General features: G+C 41.6%; 1 protein-coding gene across 4 annotated transcripts in view; it reads right to left on the reverse strand.

Annotated features, from left to right (window-relative positions):
- NEK10 (NIMA related kinase 10) overlaps positions 1-19,943 on the reverse strand; it is a 190,718-nt gene that overhangs the window by 74,513 nt on the left and 96,262 nt on the right. The gene's annotated exons all lie outside the window — the stretch shown is intronic.

Raw genomic sequence — 19,943 nt, forward strand, 5'->3', positions numbered from 1 at the left:
GCCTGTGGAGCATCTGAGCAGCTTGGAGTTCTGAATTCTCACAGCCTTCCCAGCTGCTTGTCAGCTGGGCCCATCTGTAACATGGAGCATACTGACAGAGCTGAATCCAGGCGCCAGCCACAACTGACAATAGCCACCATCCTATGAGCAATTGTGGGCATTGGTCTTTCTCTGCCCAATCACCTGGAGCATACTACTCTGACACAGCTAAGACACAGAGAAAAAAGGCTGAGCAAAGACCTGCATGAGCCACAATCCACATTAGCTGCTATCCTGTGAGCAACTTCAGGCCTGAGTCAATCTGTGCCTGCCCATCTAAAGTATACTGCTCTGACACAGCTAAGACACAAAGCAAATAGGCTAAGCAGAGATCTGTTCCAGCCACAATCCTCATTAGTTGCTACCCTGTTAGCAGCTTCTGGCTCTGATCTCACCCAGCCACCTACAGATCATTGGCCTGAACCATCTAGGTCACAGAGCAGACACCCAGAGCAGAGATCTGTGCAGGCCACACCCCACATTAGCTGCTGTTCCTTGAGCAGCTTTGAGCTCTAATTCTCTCCGCCCAACCAGGGCACAGAACAGATAAACAGAGCCCTGTCATATCAAGAAGGCCTAGATAACACACCAGGAGCTTTGGGATTCCCTGGGTTCCCCTCAGATCCCCAGCTGCTTACCAGCCTGACCCATCTGAGATACAGATCAGATAGACAGAGCTGAGTCTGGCGCAGACCAAGACTCACATTTGCTGCCATTTCAAAAAGGTCCGTGGGGCACCCGAGCAGCTTCAAGCTTGAACCTCTTACAGTCCCCCAGCTGCTTAATGGCCTATCTGGAATACAGAGCAGGTAGACAGAGCCCTGCCATTTCAAAAAGGACTGAGCAACTTTCGGCTTGGAAATCTATCAGCAAATTCCTCTCCTACCTGGGATACAGACAGGGAACCCCACTGAGCTGAGCTGGGTAGAGGCTCTAACACCCACTGTGCAACATCCTGAGGAGGCCTCTGGAGAGTCATAGCAAACAACCTTTGGCTTGGAGCTCTCTTTGCTTGCTCCCAAACTGCCTGGCCAACATGGGACACAGACAGCAACCTCATTGGAGGAATCCTAGGCCTGCTAACACCAGAGACAACCAGATGCCTAGAGGACAACACAAGAAGACTAGTAACAAAACCCAGAGCCATATAACAACACAGGAAACCAGTGATCCTAAAACAGCAAGCCCTGGAGATATGAACTCCCATGAAGCACAAGGAGAAGACTTTAAATCTAGGGTGAAGAAAAATGATAGAAGCTTTGAAAGAGGAAAATAAACCACTCAAAGAAACACTGGAAAATACATTCAAACAGATGAAGGAATTGAATAAATTCTATAAAGAATTACAGGAAAATACATCCAACCAGATGAAGGAATTGAATAAATCTTATAAAAAAAAATTACAGGAAAATTTAACCAGATGGGAGAAGGAAATGAATAAGACTATTCAAGACCTAAAGAGGGAATTAGAAGCAATAAAGAAACATAAGCTGAGTCAATCTTACAGTTGGAAAACATAGGGGAGAGAAGAGGAATGACAGACACAAGCCATGCCAACCGAATACAAGAGATGGGAGAGAGAATCTCAAGTGTGGAAGATATGATCGAAGGTATCGATACATCAACCAAAGAAAACATTAAAACAAAAATTTCCTGACATGAAACACTCAAGAAATCTGGGACACTATAAAAAGACTAAATCTAAGAACAGTAGGAATAAAAGAAGGAGGAGAATCCAAGCTCCAAGGTCCAGAAAACATTTTCAACAAACTCATAGATGAAAACTTTTTCAATCTAAAGAAAGAAATGCCCATAAACACACAAGAAGCCTACAGAACTCCAAATAGATTTGACGAGAAAAGAAAATCCTCCCACCAGATAACAATCAGACATTAAATGTACAGAACAAAAAAGAATATTAAAAGCTGCAAGAGAAAAATGTCAAGTTACATATAAAGGCAAACCCATCAGAATTACAACTGACTTCTCAACAGTGACTATGAAAGCTAGAAGGGCCTTGACAGAAGTCATGTAGACACTAAGAGACCACTGATGCCAACCCAGTCTACTATAGCCAGCAAAACTTTCAATCACCATAGATGGAGAAAACAAGATATTCCATGACAAAACCAAGTTTAATCAGGTACTTAACCACAAACCCAGCCCTCAGAAAGTACTAGAAGGAAAACTTCAACTCAAGAAGGCTAATTAAATCCAGGAAACCACAGGAAATAAATAATTCCACATCCACAAATCCAAAACATGGAAACACAAACACTCTACCACCAACAACATCAAAATAAAAGGAACAACCAATTGTCATTAATATTTCTTAACATCAACGGCCTCAACTCCCTAGTAAAATGACACAGGCTGACAGAACGGATGTGAAAACAGGATCCATCATTCTGCTGCATATAAGAAATACACCTCAGCAATAAAGATAGACATTACCTCAGAGTAAAGGGTTGGAAAACTGTATTCCTAGAAAATGGACACAAGAAGCAAGCTGGAGTAGCCATTCTATTATCTGATAAAATAGACTTTCAACCAAAACTAATCAAAAGAGATGGGGAAGGTCACTTCACCCTAATCAAAAGAAAAATATGCCAAGATGATGTCTCAATTCTGAACATCTATGCCCCAATTTCAGGAGCACTGGCATTCATAAAACAAACATTATTAAAGATTAAATCACACATCAAACCCTACACATTAATAATGGGAGACTTCAACAGCCCTCTCTCTCCAATAGGCAGATAATCAAGACAAAAACCAAATGGAGAAACAAAGAAAATAATAGACATCATGAAACAAATGGACCTAACTGATACCTACAGAACATTTCACACAAACACAAAAGAATACACTTTCTTTTCAGCACCTCATGGAACTTTCTCCAAAACTGACCACATACATGGTCACAAAGAAAGCCTCAAAAGATTCAAGAAAATCAAAATAATCCCTTGCATCTTATCAGACCACCATGAGGTATAGCTGGAACTCAAAACAAAACAAAACAAAAAAACAACTAAAAGCCAGCAAACTCATGGAAACTGAATAACTTCCCACTCAATGATATCTGAGTAAGGGATGAAATAAAAAGAGACATAAAAACTTCCTAGAATTCAATGAAACTGAAGGCACAATGTTCCCAAACTTATGGGACACAATGAAATCAGTGCTAAGAGGAAAGTTCATAGCACTAAGTGCTCTTGTAAAGAAACTGAAAAGATCCCATACTAGCAACTTAGCAGCACACCTGAAAGTTCTAGAACAAAATGAAGCAGACACACCCAAAAGGAGTAGATGGCTGGAGATCATCAAACTTAGGGCTGAAATCAATAAATTGGAAACAAAGAAAACAATTCAAAGAAACCAAGAGCTGGGTCTTTGAGAAAATCAACAAGATTAACAAATGTTTAGCCAAATAACAAAAGACAGAGGGAGAGTATTCCAATCAACAAAATCAGAAATGAAAAGGGAGACATAAAAACAGACACTGAGGAAATCCAAAGAATCATCAGATCTTACTTCAAAAGTAAGGGGACAATTTTCTTGGTAGCTACCAACTACCAAAATTGAATCAAGATCAGGTAAATGAATTGAATAGTCCTCTCACACCTAAGGAAATAGAGGCAGTCATCAAAAGTCTCCCAATAACAACAACAACAGCAAAAGCCCGGGACCAGATGGATTCAGTGCAGAATTCTACCAGACCTTCAAAGATGAGCTAATATCAATTCTGTTCAAACTATTCCGCAAAATAGAAACAGAAGGAATATTACTAAACTCATTCTATGAGGCCACAATCACCTTGATAGCTAAACCACAAAAAGACTCAACAAAGAAAGAGAATTTCAGACCAATTTCTCTTATGAACATTGATATGAAAATACTGAATAAAATACTAGCAAACTGAATTCACCATGACCAAGTAGGCTTCATTCCAGGCATGCAGGGGTGGTTCAATATATGGAAATCCATAAATGTAATTCATCATATAAACAAACTGAAAGGAAAAAAACCACATGGTCATCTCCTTAGATGCCAAAAAATTTTACAATATCCAACACCCATTCATGTTAAAAGACCTGGAGAGAGCAGGGACACAAGACACATACCCAAACAGAATAAAGGCAATATACAGCAAGCTTATAACCAATATCAAACTAAATGGAGAGAAACTTAAATCAATCCACTGAAATCAGGGACTCAACAAAGCTGTCCACTCTCTCCATTTCTTTTCAATATAGTAATTGAAGTCCTAGCTAGAGCAGTAAGACAACTAAAGGAGATCAAGGGGATATAAATAAATAAAGAAGAAGTCAAACTATCACTATTCACAGATTATATGATAGTATACATAAGTGACCCCAAAAATTCTATCAAAGAACTCCAACAACTGATGAACACCTTCAGGAAAGTGGCTGGACACAAAATCAACTAAAAAAAATCAGTAGCCTTCCTATATACAAACAACAAACAGCCTGAGAAAGAAGTTAGGGAAACTACAACCTTCACAATAGCCACAAATAATATAAAGTATCTTGGTGTAACTCTAACCAAGAAAGTGAAATATTTATATGAAAAAACTTCAAATCTCTGAAGAAAGAATTTGAAGAAGATTTCAGAAGCAATCTACATATTCAATGAAATTCCTATCAAAATCCCCACATAATTCTTTACCAACCTTGAAAGATCAATTCTCAACTTCATATGGAAAAACAAAAAACCCAGAATAGCTAAAACGATCCTGTACAATAAATCTTCTGGAGGAATTTCTGTCCCAGATCTCAAGCTATACTATAGAGCAACAGTAATAAAAACAGCATGTCACTCATATAGAAATAGGCTGGTTAATCAATGGAATTGAATCGAAGACCCAGAAATAAACCCACATACCTATGGACACTTGATTTTTGACAAAGAAGCCAAATCTCTACAATGGAAAAAAGATGGCATCTTCAAAAAATGGTGCTGGTCTAACTGGATGGCTACATGTAGAAAAATGAAAATAGATTTATATCTATTACCCTGCACAAAACTGAAGTCCAAATGGATTAAAAACCTCAACATAAAACCAGACAAATTAAATCTGTTAGAAGAAAAAATAGGGAAAATCCTTGAACACTTTGGCACAGGAGACATCTTCATGAATAGAACACTAATAGAGCTCAGGCCCTAAGATCACCAATTAATAAATGGGAACTTGTGGAACTGAAAAGCTTCTGTAAAGTGAAGGACACTGTCAACAAACAAAATGACAGCCTACAGACTGGGAAAAGATCTTCAGCAACCCTACATCTGAGAAAGGGCTAATATCCAAAATATACAAAGAACTCAAGAAATTAAACCCAATCAAACCAAGTAATCCAATTTAAAATGCGGTACAAAATTAAACAGAGAAGTCTGAACAGAAGAATATTAAGTGGCTGAGAAACACTTAAAGAAATGCTGAACATTCTTACTTATGAGGGAAATGCAATTCAAAGCAATTCCATCTTACATCTATCTGAATGGCTAAGATCAAAAACTCAGGTGACAGCACATGCTAGTGAGGATGTGGAGAAAGGGGAACACTCCTCCATCACTGGTGGGAGTACAAACTTGTACAACCACTTTGGAAATCAATCAGTGCTTTTTCAGGAAATTTGGAATAATTTTATCTCAGGACCTAACCATAACACTCCTGGGAATATATCCAAAAGAAGTTCCACCATATAACAAGGACATTTGTTCGGCTATGTTCATAGAAGCTTTATTCCTAATAGCCAGAATCTGGAAACAACCTAGATGTCCCTCAACCAAAGAATTGATGAAGAAACTGTGGTACATTTATACAACTGAATACTGTTCAGCTATTAAAAACAAGAAATCTTGAAATTTGCAGGCAAATGGATGGAACTAGAGTGAGTGAGGATCCTGAGTGAGGTAACCCAGACCCAGAAAGATACACAAGGTATATACTCATTCATAAGCAGATATTAGCAACATAATACAGGGTAACTACAATAAAATACAGAGACTGGAACATCAACCAATAACCACATATGATGTGGACCTAGACCCTATGCTCAAATGTAGTAGCACAGTCTCCCTATGGTTCCCACATATGGAGAGTAGGGACTACTTCAGATATGCACTCTGGCCACCAAACTTAGATCACGTCCCCCGACAGAACAAAATAGCTCCCAGTACACTTTCAAAGAAAGCTTCCAATGCCAATTGGTCCAGCATTTTAGACTGTCCTATACAGGACTTTAATTAAGCCTGGAATTTCTCAACATTTATAAACTGGACCACAATGCTATTCCTAGCTTGTTTAACCATTTCCTCACTTTTATTTGGGACCCTACAAAGGTATTATTCTTCCCAAATCAGCCAGAAGAAACCTTAAGAGAACAACATCCTGTTTCCTTTAAGGGGGGTCGGGTAGGCTTTTGGTTGCTTTCTTGGGCTAGTGATGGTTATTATCAATGGGAGTTGGTTACAAGTTATTATTGGTCTTATTTAGAGAGAAAACAAGGTTAAAATCAGAGATATCTCTCTTTTCCTTTATCTTACATTCTTGGGTTTGGAGATAGGAGTTGAAAAGAAGGAAGGGGGATTTGTTTATAAATGCAAAATAAGTTTAATTTTAGATACAGTGGTATAGAATTCAAATGTAAGATTACTCTTCAAACATACACACACACTATATATACACTCTAATATGAGGTATTATACCCATATAACTCAATTATAATACAAGGTTTACTTCCAACACTTTTAAAGTGCTATTTCATTGCTTTAGGATAAATAAATTATACAAGTTAATTTACAGTTGATAAAGTCATGGTCATATCAATTACTAATCTACATTTATCACAAGAATATACATCTTAGGTGCAACAGATAGGATTATATAAAAAGATAAGGTAAAATAGTTAGATAAGGTCTTCAAAAACCTCAGAAACACACAGAACATGGCATTTAAAAATGTTTCTATTATTTTAATGATTCACTGACAATGAGACAGGTTAACTTCTGGCAATACCCAGCCTACCTCAAAGAGGATGATGAGCATCAAAGAACCTCATTATGGAGAAGACTTCAAATGTGGCAAACAAGCCACTGGGGAAAATGACTTTGTTTCTACCACAGGCAGAATTCTGCCTTTTAAAAAAAAGGCAACTTGAATGCAGGCAGAGTCAACGACCAACCTGTGCCAAGCCAGGGTAAGCAAATCCTCAACAGTTCCTGCCTCACAAAAATGTCTGTCAGATATATTGGGTCAGAAGGCTGAAGAAGATATTCCAATGTTATAGAGAGTTTTTGGATGACTATTCAGGTAGCAAACTGTCTCTGTCATCTTCTCATTTGGAAAGCTACTAACCTGCATTCATCTCTTTAGGATAAATAAATTATACAAATTAATTTATAGTTGATCAAGTCATGGTCATATCAATTACTAGTCTACATTTATCACAAGAATATACATTTTAGGGAAAAAAAAGAAAGAAATCTCAGAGAGGGGTGGGAAAGTGTGGTTGGTCAGAGACAGCGGTTATGGAAGGAGCTGAGGGAGAGAACAAATATGTACAAAATACATGATTACTCAGGTAATCAAGTTTATTCCTTCTCAAGTCCCTGATGGGGTTGAAGACTAGCTAGTTTCATTTTACAATGAAGCTTAATTGTTTAGGGGTTAAGATGTTTTTAGGTCTAGATAGATGTTTTAAGTTGATAATGATAAGATATTATGGAGATTGATTTACATTCAGAAATTTGGACACACAAAGATAGGAAACATGTTTTTCTTTAAGGCTGTCAAATACAAATAGCCAAAACACTAAGAACGAAACATTTATATAATTCCTGATTGTGTCATGGTTCTTCTTGCTATAGGCAGTTTATTGTATATATGCGTAATCTTATAAATGTATATGTAAAAATAGAAATGCTTAATTTAAAAAGATTTTAAGAACCAGAGACAAGGAAGAACATCAGGTCAAGAGTTATTTCCAGACACAAGAGGGCAGAGGTACTTATGAACTTACTCCCATTGTGACAGTACCCACAAGACCTACACAAGCTCTAGCAGACAAAATTTCAGCATGGAAGAGGGATGGTGGACGTAAAAATCCCACCACTATCTTAGGAGCTATTGGTATTTGATAGATACTGGGAGAGATAGAGTCAGTTCTCTCTAAGGGCATTAAACCTGGCAGGTCTGTCTCACACTGGGGTGGGCTCCACTGCCAAGACTAGCTGGGCAACACAAACTGAACTGTATGAGGAAATGCTGTGGCATGGTCTGGTGCTTTGTATTTAATTAATTGCTTACTCACCATCCCAAGATTCTTACTGTTCTACCAATAAACACTCAGGTATACCATGTGATGCCTCCAAATTATCCAGGAATGGCCAATAAATGCTTAGACCTGGGCAGGGCAGAGGAGAGGTAGGTGGTGCTAAGGTTCAAGGGCTTGGAGGAGAGAAGGATCATGGGATGGAGACAAGAAAAGAAGGCAGGAAAAGAGGAAGAAGAGTGATCAGCATAAAGAAGAGCCACATGCCAGGAGGAGCTTGTTTGAGGATCAGCGATGGAGGGATGCAGCCCAGATGAAAACAATGAGCAAGTATTTATGGAAATGACAGCTGGGAAGCAGCTCAGATAGGAACAACTTAAAAAGTGGATGAGATGTGGGGCTGGGAGGTAAAAGACAGCTTAGGGGGTTAGTTTCTGCCTAGTTACAGTGTATAAGCATATTAACATTTTAACAGGTGTCTGTGACTTTTATTGATATGATAGTGGGTTAAATAATAATCATTGTGATAATTATATGTTATTAATAGTAAATAATCATAACCATTTTCTGCAATAGCTTGGGAAAAAGAAAGAAAGAAATTTCAGAGAGGGGTGGGAAAGTGTGGCTGGTCGGAGACAGCAGTTATGGAAGGAGTTGAGGGAGAGAACAAATATGTACAAAATACATTGTATGAAAGTCTCAAAGAATTAATAAAAATATTATTTTAAAACATACTAGTACTTGAGGGTTGACAAGATAGCTAATCAGTCCAGGTGCCTGCCACCAAGACTGATAATATGACTTTGATTCCCAAGACCCACAGGGTAAAAGGACAGAGACTGACTAATACAAGTTGTATTCTGACTTCCATACGTGTGGCCACCCCTATGTGCCCACACACATAGTATATGTAAAAGTGAAATGTACACATTAAAAACATAATTACACGAAATTCTTAAATACTATTTCAAGTAAATATATCAAAGAGCCTTTTTAAGACTTGGGACATAACTCAGTAGTAAAATACATGCCTAGCATGTAGAAGATTGTACATTCAATCACCAGTACTGCAGACCACAAATAAACAAACATGTAGTGTCCTTGAACTGTGTTGGCCTCAGATGCATTCAGAAACATAATCAAGCAATAATTCAGTGTGTACTGGGTATGTTTTTGTCAACTTGATCCCAGTTAAAGCCATCTAAGAAGAGGGACCCTCAATTAAGAAAATGCCTGCATAAGATCAACTAGACACAGCATTTTCTTAATTAGGGATTGATTGATAGGGGAGGTCCTATACCCTTGTGGGTGGCATCATCCCTGTGATGGTGGTCCTGAGTTCTATAAGAAAGAAGGCTGAGCAAGCCATAATGAGCAATCCCATATGCAGCACTCCTCTGTGGCCTCTTTATCAGCTCCTGCCCCCAGGTTCCTGTCCTGTTTAAGTTCCTGTCTTGATTTCCTTCAATAATGAACAGTGGAAGCCAAATAAACCCTCTCCTCTCAAGTTGCTTTTGGCCATGGTGTTTCATCACAGCAATAGTAACCCTAGGTAGGACACTTAACTAGGATGCTAAGTACTAACATCCACAGACCACTCAGGTACTCATCACTTGTCCTGGGTCATATTTTTTTTTTCTGGCAGATAGAACCTATCTCCTCAGCAGATAGAACTATGAGTCCCAGCATTGCTCCCATGTTGTAGCTTCTTGGCCACCTGTGTTCAGCACCTACAGTTGCCTCTAATTCAATTCTGCTTTTTGGCTTTAAACAATGTGCTATGGACACAGCATTGTGTCGGGTCCAAGTCTCAGCTTAAGAGTCATGGAGTTCTTTCATTTGTCCTTCAAGGAGTTTATGTATACTACCAGAAGATGTTCCAAGTCACTTCTCCCTTCACAGCCTGTCTGACACAATATACAGGGTACGGAACTTCTCCAAAGAGCCCACAGGCCTATGTATCTAACAATAAATGCTTATTGCTGAAGGTCATGGAGATTCCTTGATGAGTAAAGATGCAGAATTATAATGAAAAAAATGTATGGATGTAGCATCTCCCATTTCTAGGCATCTGGTGGTAAAGCAGAGTGTGAGGAGGACAACATTTAAATCCATTGTGAAAATGACAATCTTTCCCTCGGGCATCTCTTCTGAAATTGCCATGCGACTTCAACAGCCTCTAAGTGGAGTTAACTTGAGGGAGTCGGTAGATGTGGCATTTTAATTTAATTTAGTGTGAAGGTGAATGTAGCTTTATTAATAACATTTGGTACCTTGCAGAATGTAGCTCGGCTAGGAGCTCCAAATATGAGTTGTGGCAATACATCTATAAGAGCAACACTCGGCTTATTTTTCTCATTGTGTCTCCTCTTCCTAAATGGTACCACAAAGTTTCCACCTCACAGGCCTGCCCTCTGCGCTGGTCTGGAAGATTCTCCAGTTCTGGTGCCTAATCTTGGCCACATGATTGGATTTGGTAAAAGTGATGGAAGAAAAGAGTTGAAGGGTATTTGCTCTCTCTTGCAGCTCTTAAAATCCTTGTGAACACAGCCATGAAACCACCCCTAGACCTGCCTGCAGGGTGATGAGCAGCCACCTCCACTGGCCCTGACACAGAAGCCACAGGTGACACACGAGGTGACAGAGCCTTCTTAGTGGGCCTGACCAACACTGAGCCACACCCTCAGCTGGGAACAACCCCATTTGGAGGCATACAGTACATGGGTGGGGGTAATTAACTGTATGAAACAAGTAAATCTAGAGATAGACTGTCAAAGTTCACTTCCATTGAAGTTAGCTTCCCTTGGTCTATAAAGAGATAATAAGTAAAATGGTACTGTCTGAGAAAGATTATGAAACGAGGAGGAAAAGCCAGGTGTGGTGACTCAGACCTGTAACCCTGACACTCAAACTTAAACTGAAATGGGAAGATTCTGAGTTTAAGGACAGCCTTGGCTATGCTGCAAGCTCTGGGCCAGCCTGGGCTACCTTGTGAGACCCTGTGTCAAGAAAAACAAAAAAAAGACAAGCCACTAGGAATGTGATGAAGAGTCTTCATGTAAGCACATAGCAAGCAAAGGATAGAGGCCTCAGAGGAAGCCAGGCTCGCAGACATAGCAGTCAGACCCAAGAGACGAGAACCATGGGAACTTAAGACTGCTAAGCCGCCCAGTCAGCTGTATTTTGTTGCAGCAGCCCCAGCAAACAAACGTGAGTTCTATGAAAGGGGCTACTCATGTATTTTTTTATCTTCAAAAATAAACTAGCCTTTGGGAAATATGGCTGAGTCATACAACCACAACTCACAAATATGCCAGGTGGCAAATATGTGTGCAGTTATTGCTTAGACAATAACTATAAAAATAATTCACTGTCTTGTCATAACCTTCAGTTTCCTCATATGAGATGAGCCCACCCACACTAGAGAAACACAGAGTTGTAGCTAACAATGTTTTTGTAGAAATTAAACACACATGCACGTGCACGCACACACACACATACACACGCATACACACATGCTCACATACATACACACTGTTTTCTAAGAAAAAAAGAAGTGAGTGTGGAACTGTAATGATATAATTTTATGAAAACATCTTTAATGTTCAGAGTCTGGACTTTCCTGTACCTCACAGCCAAGTTAATAACACACCCTGAGAACACTGATGACTAACTTGCTATGCTGCTGTGCATCGGGCTGTGTGCCTTTAGCCTGCCTTTAAGAGAATAGTGTAAAAACCAACCATGTTGGCTCTAACTCTCCCATCCAATCAGCCTTTATAGCCTAAGCCAATGCAAACTTTAATCTTAAATTATGTGTTCTTTCATGCCCCTGAATCAGAGTAATGTCACTGCATGTGTTTTAAGGTAATAATGTGATGAAAGGCACCGACAGGCTAGAGACAGCCTGCAGATGTAGTTTGTGCTTGGAACACTGAATGCTTCAGGGCCCACTGGGGCCACCTGGAAGCAATGACTTAAGTATTTGTAAAACTCAGTTAAAGATTTTTCTTATTTAATTTAATTTTTTACATTTCAACCTCGGTTTCCCTTCCCTCCTCTCTTCCCAGTCTCCCCCCCCCCACACACACCTCTCATCAGTTCCTCCCCCTATCCACTCCTCCTCCGTTTTCCTTCAGAAAAGGGCAGGCCTCCATGGATATCACCCAACCATGTCACATTAAGGTGCAGTAAGACTAGGTACTTCCCCTCATATTAAGGCTGGCCAAGGCAAGCCAGTATGAGGAAAAGGGTCCCAAAGGCAGACAAAAGAGACAGAGACAGCCTCGACTCCTATAGTGAGGAGTCCAACAAGAAGACAAGCTACACAACTGCAACATGTGTGCAGAGGGCCAGCTCAGCCCCATGCAGGCTCCCTGGTTGTTGGCTCAGTCCCTGTGGGCCCAGGTTAGTTGATCCTGTGGGTTTTCTTGTGGTGTCCTTGACCCCTCTGTCTGCTAAATATTTATGTAAAGTTTCCCTTCCCCATGTGATGCTTTCTGTAATGGCTAATAAAAGAGAGAACAAGGTCCTTTGCTGGGGCAGATGAAGACACGGGGAGAGAAGTGGAGGATTCTAACTGGGCTTGCTCTTGGTCAGACTAACCCAAGAGGAAGCCTGTGTTGTCCTTCCTTAGAGACCTAATCAGTGTGCAGAGCTTACCTCATGTGACATCTAACAAAATAGGAGATCCTTCGAAAAACTGAAAACATCTTCAATTAAGTGTGCAAAAACTATAGTCATCACTCTTTATACACAATAAAAATGTTCAAGTAAACCTAAAAGTAGCGTAGAGTTGGGCATATGTGGAGGAGCTGTGTGTAGCTCTCTGAAATATTATAGAAAACATAAGCATAACTCAGAACCAGTTGGCTCTGAAGGGAGGCTGGAATACCATTCTCTTAAACCACACACATAATACAACACACAACACACACATGTACATACCACACACACACATACTCCACATCCCACACACTACACACCACACACACACATCACAAATATCAAACAAATACACACCATACACCACACACCACACATCATATGCACCATACAACAAACACAACAAACACCACACCACATACACACCACACCACACACACATAGCACAACACACACAACATAACACAACATACACAGAGACACATACACATCACACACATACCACACACCACACAACATACTCATACAATACATCGCACATACACACACTCCACACCCCACACACCATACATCACAACCACACACACACACACACACACACACACATATCACACATACTACATACCACACACTACACACCACATACCACACATCACATACACACCAAACCCTATACTACATACACATTACACACACACAACACAACACACACAACCACACAACACAACATACACAACCACACAACACAACAGACATAACATATCACATATAACATACACCACAGCACACACAAACATATACACATCACATACACACACACAGACACACACAAATACCACACCACACCACAACCACATACCACATATAACACACACTACACACAACACACAACACACAACACACATACCACACATATCTGCTCTAGAAGGGTGATTTCACACAGAGTAAAGACAAAATGAGAGAAAAATGAGGAGGCTTCATCTAATTGAGAAACCAAGACAAACTGTTTCAATTTTAATTTTTCATGAGTACTCCCTCGCTGAAATACAAACAATTAAACTGCTAATTGCAAGTAATTTTTATAAACTCACTGAACAAGGCAAATAAATGTTGGGCCTTAGTGAATCTCAAAGCATACTAGACTTGAACATTATGATAGTTTTTAAATAATTTACAATCTTCTCAATGAAAGTAAGTAAACAAAATGAGATGACCCATGCTGAAAGCCTTGTGTGTAGGAAGTGGGCCCTTCTTTTCCCCAACAGTGGCACTTAACAGCTAAAGTTTCACTGTGCTCACTCTAACACACACACACACACACACACACACACACACACACACACACACACACACACATGTACACACCTTGATGAGTGACACGGAGAAGACTGAAGACTGCTATGAACCCAGCACAAGATGGCATGCACATGTTTGAGACATCCAAGGTTTTGGAAGCACTAACCTGAAACCCAGGCAGATACACACATAAAACTGATCTTGAGTTACTCCAGTTGCTTACTCTGCCATAGCTGTACAGGGGCACTGGAGGAGACCAAGTCAGTTCATGGCTGGTTAGGCATGGGGAGGAGAGTGATGGGGACAGAGGCAGGCTGCCCCTGCAGTGGGCTATAATTGGAGACTGCTGCAGGAACTCTGTTTATGGAGATGCAGATGGCCATATGCACAGAAGCCTAAGTCAGGCGAGACCCAGAAACACAGGGCCCAGCAGCAGTGGTCACACAGCATCAAACCTCTGCTTCTGGATCCTTCCCTCTATAGAGAAAATCAGATCTCACTTCAGGAAAGGCTGGTTCTAGGGCCAAGGCAGAAAACCTTATTCAAAATTCAAAACAAAAGAAGCAAACAAAATTACTTATAATGAAAAGCGTATGTCATAGGGATACAGAGGCAAGACTTGGGAGAATATGAGCAACATGGTAAACAAAGTAGCTCGCTAATCAAGTTGGCTGCCATTGACGACGTGCCATAGACTACACAGACAAGGGCTATTTCTTCACATCTGGAAGTTCATGAGTTCTAGCTAGTTCAAGTCCCCGGTGAGGGCTCTGTTCCTTCCCTGAACACAGCTCTTCCTTACTCTGCACCTCCTATGGTGCCGAGGGAAAACAAACACTCTCCCTACTGTCTGCTTGAATAAAGGTACTGATCTGACCATGAGGCTCACCCTCAGAGCAAGTCCACCTCCAGTGCCACTAGTTTATTGGGCATTTGCAGTTAGAGCCTCAAAATGAACATTATGAAACACCACATGTGACAATGCCAATTTTTCAAAACATTGATATTGATATATATTATAGTATGGAATGCTGATGAAATAATCTCACACTCACCCAGCAAACTTCTATGTTTCTGAAAATGGCTTACCACAAAGACATGTGCTTCTCTAAGTGGCATGAATACAAATCAGGTGCCTCCCTCACCTAACCTGAGACAAGGTAAGCACCCACTAAACTCATGCACTTTCCCTTACACACAGCCACTTGTTCTGTTTTGTCCTCTCTTGCGGCAGGAGGGATCTCAAGTGTCCCTTAAAGGCCCAAGTGTTAAAGGCTTATTCCCTCAGCCTGACACTATTGGGATGTGGTGGAAACTACACAAGGCTTTGCTGTAAGTGACTGTTCTCAGAATCAAGCAACTGCCAGCAAAAGATCCCAGCGGGACTTGGTGATGGGTCACATGTTCACAGAGAGGGGAGAGACAGGGGTGAGGCTCCTACCTAAGTATCCAGGTGTCCCGTACCACCTGGCAAGTCTGCCCCTGGCCTGGGGTGGGGTGTGGAAAAGGAGGAGACTGGTACAGACTAGAGCTTTGGGGAACCCCTCAGCCCTGCTGGGCCAGGCTTTTCAGGTGAGGGTGGAGCATCCACACCTCTGTGAGTAACCCTTCACTATGCTCTGTGAGGAAGCCCAGTGAAATGTTTTCTGAAAATGAAAGTGGGTGGAATCGTGCCTCGGTTTGTCATTGGGACCAAGAGAGAAGAGTTGTATGTTCCTTATGTCTAACCTCTGGGAAAAAAATTATCCCAAAGCCTATTATGAGATTCTGGTCCACTGTAAGTGTGTCTTGAAAGGAATTGTGGGATCAAGGTCTCCTCCCTAGTCTTTCTCCTGTCCCAGACATGAGATAAATGACTTTTTCACCTACTTGTTATGATCTGATGGGCTAGCTGCCCTGCCCCAGCCCATTGACCCCTACCTGAAACCCTAACACTGGGAGTCACCATAAAATGTTCCTCTTTGTCAGCCTATTTCTGCAGGCATTTGTTATAGCAATAGAAGGCCAATGAACACATGCCCCAAGAACCCAGAGCAGCCAGATGGTGGTGGCACGTGCCTTTGATCCTAGCACTTGGGATAGAGGGATAGGAGGATCTCTGTGAGTTCCGGGCCACCCTGGTCTACAGAGCAAATTCCAGGACAGCCAAGGCTATACAGGGAAACCATGTCAAAAAAAAAAAGCCAAAAAGAAAGGAGGGAGGGAGGTAAGAAAGGTGGGTGGAGACAGAGAGAGAGAGAGAGAGAGAGAGAGAGAGAGAGAGAGAGAGAGAGAGAGAGAGAGAGAGAAGAGTAAAAACATTTCTACACTTTAGTTAAGTTTCTCTTCTTTCTTTGCTCAGTTCCTGATCTTGGCCCAGCCTTAGTCTAAGCTGTCACAACCCTCTTTGACCTAACCTGAGAACATGTTGACCTTGGTATTCTGTCAAGTCACATCTACCTCTTGAATCCACTTTCTGGAAAGATCTGTGAAGAGAAGACCCTCTGCCTGCTTTGCATGCTTGTTGGTCTCAGGGTGAAAGATGAAGCTCTGTCTGGACAGCAGCCAGTCTCCTCCCCTCAGTGTGGATTTGGTTCTTCTTGAATTTTCTGAAAAGTGTGGGGATGGAGCAGGACCTGGCGGGGTGGGGGAAGCCAGGGAAGTGAGACTGAGCTCGCTTTCAAAACAATGATGTTCCATGGTACGTGAATCTCTCAGTAGAGTGCAGCAAAGGCAAACTTGGAGACGTGGAAGGGGGAGGAAAGGCAACACACCTCTGGGCTTTCAAGTGAGTAGCTCCAAAAGGCATAAATGGCTCCAGCTTAGAAGGGTAGGATAAGAAAGAGCTCCTTGCAGGGACAGACATGTTCCCCTGAAGTTGGTAGAATGCAGAGAAAGTGGAAGTCAAGTGGAGGAAGAGAAATAGGTGGCCTCTTGTAGCTAAACAGGGTCAGGGCTCATATCCCAGCAGCCTTGTCCTCTAAGCTACCTTCTTCAGGGAAACCAGAGGACCTTCCCCAAGCACAAAGTTGATCTATTCGCCAGCTCTAGGGACAGAACACATTTCCTCTCATAACTTGCCTTTGTCAGAGTATCTTACCACAGCAACATGAAACTAAGCCGGGGAACACAGATGAACAAAAGGTGCTGAGGAAGGTCAGGGATGGTAATAGAGCTTGAGTGACAGGTAATGGAATGGGGGTGACAGGTACTCGAACAGGGGTGACAGAACATGAGTGAGGGGCTGCTCCAAGTCAAAGGATACAGTTGGCAGGAGGATGGGTGCAAAAAGAAAAGAAGAAAATCAATAAAAACAAATGATGACTGAATATGACATAATGAAACCTAGTACCAGGTATGCAATTAATTCTACTGCTCATGCCCCCAGAGAGAAGGAAGTCTAGCGCCCTCCCAGGCTCTGTCAAAAACCAGCAACTCTGGGGTACAGTGACAGCTGGACTCTGCCACTGAATTCAGTGAACTGGCTCAGTCGCAACCTAGAGCCAAAGACTCCGTTGTCTACAGCATCTCTTGTTTCATGGATTATAGGGCTGGTCCTAAGGTGTACACAGGGTTCTGTCTCTCCGGGGATCCTGACTGACTGCAGCAGCTACGAGACAGCCCCCACCAGGCATCTACATTTCACCTTGTTGACCAGCCTTTCCCCTGCATTTCTTCCCAGGAAAACATTTCCATTCTTTCTCCACCTCTACTCTTATCCCACACCTGATCACATGTGTGTGCCCCAAAAGCTCGCTCCCAAGCTGAAGCACTGAAGGCTGCTGACTCGCCTCCCCCTTGGACTTCTCTGATGGTCAGATTCAGTGTCTCCTCTGCATCTGATATTTCATATGGCTCCCTAACTCCTGATGCATTCCCACCTCATACTGATGACTCACACTTACATCCTCTATGTGTGAGTTCATTCCACAGAAGACAAGATTATATTTGATGGGTAGAACTTTATAACAACCAGACTAGCCAAGATGAATAAGCAGAGAGAAACAACAAACTGAGACAGATCATTAGTTGAGGAGCCTCTGAAATGAAAGACATCAGTACTTGGAGAGAAACTGGGGAAATGGTCAATGAGAAAGTATCTCATTGACAATGTAATGATGTGGCCCTGTAGACATGGTACTTAGAGACAGCACATAAGAAAATGTTCCCCTAACAAATGTTGGACATACTGATACAGGGTCCTGAGGTGGGACATAGTAAGGCCTAAGTGTTTGTAGACTTAGTTCTTGATTAAAGTAATTCACCTGATAATATTTGCCCCGGGAAAAATAGAAAAGGGATTTTCACATCCCACTAAATGTATTAATTCTGAGTCCATTAAAAAGTACATTTAGTCCCAGGTACTGATTCACACTCCCAAATCCCCTGGCTGCCTTTAAGAAAGAAAATGGGGTATCTGTGCTGGAGAGCTGACTCAGAAGTTGACCGCTTGCTGCTTTTGTAAAAGACCCAAATTTGGTTCTCAGCACCCAAGTTGGGTCGCTCAAAAAACAGGTTCTTCCCATGCAAGCCCACAGGGGTGATATGCAGCAAACTCTAACAGCAAGAGGTCATCCTTTCATTCAGCCAATGAACCTCTTTACTGAGCAAGCACTATATGAATCATGCTGCTACAGGACTTGGCTACAAAGGGACAAGCAAGGCTCATACACATCCCTGGCCTTGGAGAATTCATATTCTAGCTGAGGAGGCTAACACATAAGTTAATAAAAAGTATATGGAGTGCTATAAAGAAAATAGACTACTTTAAAATATAAAGTTTACCTCATGGCCTGCCATAGACCTGCTCTTTGGCCTTGTGAAGGCTACTTAAAGGGGGTTATGAATAAATATTTTTAATCCTAAAAATGTAAAGGCTTTCTTTCAGAGACATGTGCTCAGTCCATAGCCCAGGTTAGCCTGGAACTCAAGGATGTTCCTGCTTCAGCTGCCCAGGTGCTGAGATTTCAGGCATGTGCCACTGTGCACAGCTGGTAGAGTGCTAACATGTTTATTTTATTATTTTTAAACAAATCATGAATTTCTTACTCTACAAGACAGGTAATAGATGCCTTAAACTGAATGGTTACTATGCTCAGAAAATGCTACATGAATAGATCTTAACTCCTTGAGTCCCAGGCCCAGTCCCAGGGACTGAAGAAGGGGAGACAGACAGACAGACAGACAGACAGACAGACAGACACACACACACACACACACACTACTTTCAGTGATGTAGAATGGAATGGAAGAGACAGTGGCTGTGTGCCTGTGCAGCCTTCTCTCACCAGGGGCTGGTAAAGCATTCGCTAAGTGGGTATATAGAAAAGAACCAGCAGAAGCACAGATGTCATGTGGGCTGAGGAGGATGAGGAAAATTCCATCCTCAGGCATCTTTCCTGTGGGAAATACCTGACTTCACAGAGGTTTCTCCCTTTTATGTCACATATAAGATATTTCTGGAAGGCTGGTAATAAATTGGGAATAAATTAAACCTGGGAAATGCAGGGCCAGCATATATGTGTTTGATCACGACTGTTGGATAGTGAAAACCCACTGGCAACAGCCCAGTGGGACATGGTGACCAAGGCTACATGGTAACCAAGGCTACATGGTGCCCAAGGCTACATGGTGACCAAGGCTACATGGTGTCTAAGGCTATGTGGTGAG

Source organism: Acomys minous (assembly GCF_964271855.1).
Source record: "Acomys minous genome assembly, chromosome: 9".
Taxonomy (NCBI): Eukaryota; Metazoa; Chordata; class Mammalia; order Rodentia; family Muridae; genus Acomys; species Acomys minous.